Here is a 6,495-nt window from a genome sequence, read left to right as displayed (position 1 = left end):
GAAGCAAGTTGGTTTACTTTTGCACACTCTGATTTCTAAGACTCAATCTGACATCAAATTTTCAGCAACTTTCCCCTCTTGTTTTGTCCTCAGTTACATTGATCTCCAGATATTTCGTTATCAATTCCTGCCCTGTGAGCAGGTGTGACCTTGGCTACCAGGTGTTACCTTTCCCACAGGCAGTGGGTTGGTGGAAACACCTGAGATCAGCCCTGCAAAGCTGCTGGCATTTCATCCCACTGCCTTCACATGGTTAGCTGTTGATGTGCTGTTTTTAACCATGAGCTGTGAATGTCTCCTTCTGCCCTAATTCATGCTTTACCAAAGGGACCATTTTTCCCTTCAAGGGATTTTTCACATTTGAAAAAGGGACTTGATGATGTTCTAAGCTGCATCCAATAGTGCTTGGACTAATGGCAAGTGCCCCCATGACTGAGGAGGTGAGCGAGGTCACTATTCAGTGTGATCAGCACACACTACCTGAGAAAGTCTCAAAAACTGGTGGGAAGAGACTCTTGCCAGAAAACAACATTTTCAACACGTCAGCATTTCCTGAGGTGTTGTCTTGGCTCAAGACGGGCAAATGCTGGTTATAGAAACTGTTGGTTTTCCATAACTGAACCTTCCAGAGGTGAAGAAGGACTCATAAGAGATATCTCCACTACTCTGCACTCAAGGTCCCCTTCCAACCCAATATTCTGTGATTCTTAAAACTTTTTGACCATCTGCAAGCATACTATTGCTTCCTGGTCTGTGCCATTACTCCCCTGAAAGGTATCATGTCTCAAAATTTCCTCCTCTTCTGCTTGCAGTGTCTGATAAGTAGTGTTGTGTTCCCTGTGCCATTTTAATTTTGACAAAAATATTTCTATTTTTCCTTTTTTATTGTTTTGGGGGAGTGAAAATCAATTCGTCTGAGCCACAGAATTGTTATGTTTGTGTTTCCTGTTCTTTTTCTGGGAAAGTTTTCTATATCTGACACAGATAATATTTATAGTCTGGGGTTTGCCCACTTTTGGGGTAGGGAGGGGATGTGGCTAGAAAATGTAAATGTTTAGGCCAACATTAATGTGCACAAGTGAATTTTTAGTGCTCAAAGCACTTATTTTGTGAAAATATTTTTTTAATATTGTGTACCAGATGTATATTTTTACATGGTAATAAAACAGAGCAAAATGGACACAAAACCACCTGATGCATCATTCCAATATTCTCTGTGTAAAAGAATCAAAGTCCAAACATATTTTTTCTGTTACTAATTAAAGAAACATTAATTAGCCTGCTGTACTTCATTCTTCCCTGGTCCATCTGTATTAAACAGGCCTAATGAACAAGGATCACTTGCACGGTGGTTTTCCCCTGAGAGCACTGATGGATCTCAGTGCCACGCTGAGACCTTAGCTTGCATCTCTGAGAGTGGCTTAACCCAGGTCAGTGCTGCTGGCCAGCATCCTCCCCCTGCAGGCTTTGCACCAGAATTCCCCTGAAAGCATTTTCCCAGCTATCCATGGTGGTGAGCTTCACTATTTTTTGCAAAGCTGTGTATCCTGGAATCCGTGTTCCTGCCTCTTCACATAAATCAGAACTGCAGGCACAAATTGTTTGTGTAGCATGAGTTGACAACAGCTTGGTCAAGAAGCTTCTGCTTTCCTGAGGAGTGAAGCCTGGCTGGGCTCAATGCACAGCACCCTCTGGGAGCTGGGAATGTTGGAATTATGGAGAAGCTGTTTCAACAACAGGTCTAAGGCATGAACTGATAGCAGCCTATGGCTACTTCCAGCTGAGGTACAAGGATGACAAAGTCCAGCTCTTCTCAGCAGTGGAATATTGTGAGACAGTGACCAAGAGCAACAATTTGCAGCTTGGGAGGTTCAAAGTAGACTGTGGAAAACAAAATCCAAGGGAATGGTGGAGTCAGCAAACAGGTACCCAGAGAGAAAGTGTTAACCTTCTTTGGTTAGACAAGACTTGGTGTAAATAATTTCCATAAATAAATGAAGCACAGAAGCCAGCTTTTATTTTTGTCCTCCCCATAGTCCTGAGGCAATGAGCTCCACCAAGTAATTTATTCACTATGAATTGCAAAAGCGAAGTGTGCTTCAAACCCATGCCTGAGGAGTTCAACCTGGCGGCTTTGGGACTGCTTCCTGTTTATCTCTTCCACACCATGGAGCTCCCATGGATTCCTGGAGAACAGAAAACACTATTTTTGAAAGATCACCTCACAGCCTCATCTCAAGCACTAATTTACAAAGAATTTCAAAGGTCTTGTTGTGGTGTTTTTGGGGATTTTTTTTTCATTTCTCTCCCTTTTTAATCTGGTTTACCCAAGGAAATAAAGCTCATGATTATGCTGTGACAACTGTCCTCCATAACTCTGGAAGCAGTTTAAAAAGGAGACAGGGAGATCATTCACTGCCAGAAAGATCTTTTTGTTTCTTCCCAAAACACTGAACTATTCCCCAGATCCTCATCCATCTGAGTGCCTCCCAGCCTGGAGACTTTAAGGCCTGAGATATTTATGAAGCAGAAAGTGCTGAGATAAGTATCAGAGTCAAACTGCTCCTTTCATGAGTCTCAAGTGTGCCTGTGAAGCTCCAAATCCCCAGAGCCTCAACAAACATCCCTGAGCCATTTGAAAGCAGACAGGAATCCTGGGATGCATTAAATATGCACATATCACTTGTCAGCCTCAGCTCCTCAAATGACTCATCTGCTCAGCTGCCTGCCAGGTGCTTGGACTCGTCTGTCCCTGTGCAGAATTCCTGGATTCCTCTGATGAAGGGCAGATGTGCTACTGCCAGGATTTTGGTCTTCGTCTCTGCAGCCAACATTTCCTTTGGAACTGATCAAAAGTCTGTGGTGCTGGTCACCAGGTCGGGTAGAGGCTGGCATGGGACAGGCTGTGCTAGACAATACCTGCAGACATTGAGGAATTTAGGAATAGCTTTGGATGGGAGAAAAAGGGCTTTGTGGAACATAATGGCAGCTGTCCCTGTTGCCACAGGGATGTGGCATGGAGAGGGCTCGGGCTCAGCCAGTGAAGCAAACTGTCTTTGCCCAGTTTATGGGAGGGATCAAGGCTAGGATCAAGGCTGACCTACCCTGGCAGGACATGGGGTGGTGGTGGAGGGTTTGCTGCTCTGAGTGGTGGCTCCTGAGTTTAAACCTGCCCAAGATAAGGCTGGACAGTCCTGGATAAATGCTGACAATAAGCATGACATGATCTAGGCTGAGATATTCCTCTCTTGGTAAAAGTTTGTCAAATGTAAGAAAAGTCTGGAGAAGAGCAAAAAAGAAGACAATTAGAATCTGTTGTTTCCAAGGGTTCAAAATCTGTCCATGCTGAAGATGACCAGGAATCCATTCAGGATCAGAAAGGGATAAGATTAGTTAATAACAATAGGTAAGGTTAATTCCACTTACTACACTGCTAATTCCTTGCTCACTGTTTTGGAACTGAGACAACATGACTCAAAAGACTTTCACAACTAGCTACAAGAGTTCTTCTCTTGAATGTGTGCAACTTTTACTTTCTGGGGAGTGATGGCTTTGATAACACAGCCTTGTTGGCCAGGTTCCCTCATGCAGGTCAGGGAAGGACAAACAACTCATAAATGTCAGGAAAACCCTGAAGCAAGAGTGCAGTGTTCAGGTCCCTGTTGTGAAGAGACCCTGAAACGTCATGTCTGTATGGAGAACAGAACACCATGAGGTCTTTCACACAAGAGAATTTCTTGCTGTAGAGGTGACTGTGAGGAAAACAAAAGCTGGTCCGCCTGCAAATTTCTTGAAGGTTTCAGTGGAGGACAATCCATTCATCTCCAATGAGACACCTTATGTTTATCCACTGGGGATTCCAGGTGATGTCACCTGCTACTGACCCCACAGGGCAGGACTCACTGCCTGTGTGGTCACTCAGAGCTGGCCACACTTTGGCTGCCCCATCACCTCCAGCCTCTCCCAACGCCTGAGCTCACCCAACCTTTCACCTATCCAAGCTGGCTCACCAGTGGGGCCAGCCACAGGTTCCTCTGCAGCAGCAGGATAACTGGGATAGCACTGTTCAGGCAATACCCACTGGATACTGAGTACAGCAGCTCCACAACTGCTGCTTTTAAATGGATTTGGCACTTGTTCTCCTGAATCATGTCTTTTGCAGAAAACTCAAAGAAATTTTGGGACTTTGTAGGAATCCTGGATTGTAGGGCTTTTCTTACAGAACAGCTGGGTCCAGGTGCTGTCTGCTGGACACAGGTTACTCCATATTTAGCAGGTGATAGTATGCATTTAACAATCTGCTGCCAGGAACAATAATCATGAGGAGAGAGGATCCATATTTTCAGGATTCTTCAACTTTTACGACTCTTCAGCCTGTGTTAGAAGGAGAAGCTTCACTATTATTTGGGTAATCCTCCAGCAGCAATCTGCTGGGTATTATGGCTCTCTGATGCAAAACTAAACACCTAAATAGATGAGGAACATGAGACAAAACTGGGATTCTGCATTTGAAAATGTCAGCACTCAGAGGGAAAATCAACTTCCCACTTCTGTTTCCAGCAGTGACAACAATCTTCTCCCCAAGACACCCTTTTTGTGCTATGACTTACAAATTCATTAAAACTCACAGACACTTTTATATTACACTATCTTGTAACAAGCCCATAGCAATAGGAGGATTAAAGAAGCTCCTTCTCCTGCACAAGCACAAAAAAGGAGACTCTGAAGGCCTCCCTCTTCAGTGCCAATCACTTGTACAGCAGCATCTCTCCCATCTGAGGAACCCAGTTGGGTAGGATGAAGTTATCAACCCTCCCTTATCAAATGGACTTTCTGGACTGTTGGTCATTTCTGGCCCCAAGACTTCTATCTATGTACAAATACTGCCTAAACCTCTGGACAGCTCAGAGAGATGTGGCATGTACAGTGTCATGGGATAAAACTGCGGCATCCAAAAAAATTGGCCAAAGAAGTTGTTACTCATCTGCGTAATATCCAAGGAGCCCAAGGACATGAGACAGCCTAGCCCTGCTCATTCTAATGGGAATATATCATCAAAACACCATGTGGAACATCACCAGATCTCAACCCTTTTGTCCAGTGAGGAACTGTTGGGGGTGAAATGCACTCTGGACTGGTGGAAGTCCCTGCTGCTGCTGCTGAGAAGCTGCTGGGGGTAGATGGGGCCGTTCAGGCTGCACAGTAACAGCTTCTAATGACCAGTTTGTACAATGGGTACAAGCTTTTTGCTGCTTGTGTCCAAAAGGTTTGAGCTGTTGCTGTCCAGAAGGCCACATGTTTTCCAGATCCCATTAAACAGTCAGTTCAGGATCTCTGTCCCAGAGGGCAGTCGGGTGGCAGTGTGTGGAGCTGTGAGTTCTCCTCATGGAGCAGGAAAAGCAGGTTTCAGCCTGGCGTTCACATCCACATGGACATTTTTAGTGCCCATTTTGAGAATTTTACCATGTCCCCTGATGTGGAGAGCTTTGCCACATAGAACACTGAAACCTGGTCTCTAGGGGTAGAGATATCCCAGGCTATTGATCCACTACATGTGAATCATAAGGTTTACTGTGAGGAACAGTGCTTTCTCTCTTTTCCTGGTGTTTTTTTTAGGGGGTGGAGTTCAAGAAGGGACATCCACAACAAAGGAATGACCCAGAAGCTTGATCCTGGCAAGTGTGATTGCATAAGCCTCTCTCTGGGTTGAACTGCCTAAATTTTCAGAGAAGTTGAGCCTGTACAGATTCCCTGAACAGCAGAGAGAACAGTACATGCTGTGTGTCCTGAAAATCAGAAGAGATTGCAGGTGCTTAAATATAGATTCAGGTGCTTGGCTGTGGGCAGATAAGAGCAGAATAATTCTAGTCAGGGCTTGAAATAATTTCAGCAGTAAAACATAGGCCAGAGTACTGTGATCCATTTGTAAGATTACTAAATCAAAAGTAGCTTTGGTAATTACTTTTTATTTTGCCAAACAGCCAACACAGATGGCTCCTTCACTTCTCTGCTGCATATGCTGCATGGGTAAATAGCAGCCATGCACTTGAAAAGCTATTAAAAAATAAAAGGAAAAGTCACGTGGAAGAACAATTTATTGTAGTTAATAAGTTAATTATACCATTTGAGGAGGAGCTTTCGTCTTCACTTTACATGGGACTTACCCCTAAAATATTAGCATAAACATTTCCCAGAAATACCATGCCTATTCTATTAAAAACAACAAAATGAAAACCAAAACACTTTTTATTTTTTATTTTATTTCCCCCTCCTGCTTTATAACAGACTAGATTGAAACAAGATTTGCCCTCTGGTTAAGTGTGTTGTGCAGCTGGGTTATCTTTCAAAGAACAAAAGGGACAGGAAAGCAAAAACTCAAGTATATACACCTTGCTTTGAGAACAGACATCTGCTCCCACAGTAAGAAGATGCTGTTTTATGTAAGAGCCCTTTAACCCAGCAGAAAAAGGTGGAATAAGAAGCAATGAATGGGAA

The sequence above is a fragment of the Melozone crissalis genome, unplaced genomic scaffold (assembly GCF_028551555.1).
Source record: "Melozone crissalis strain CALT ecotype California unplaced genomic scaffold, PUWL_Pcris_2 ptg000045l_1, whole genome shotgun sequence".
Lineage (NCBI taxonomy): Eukaryota > Metazoa > Chordata > Aves > Passeriformes > Passerellidae > Melozone > Melozone crissalis.
The sequence above is the reverse complement of the archived record's forward strand: the minus strand, read 5'-3'. Positions refer to the sequence as shown.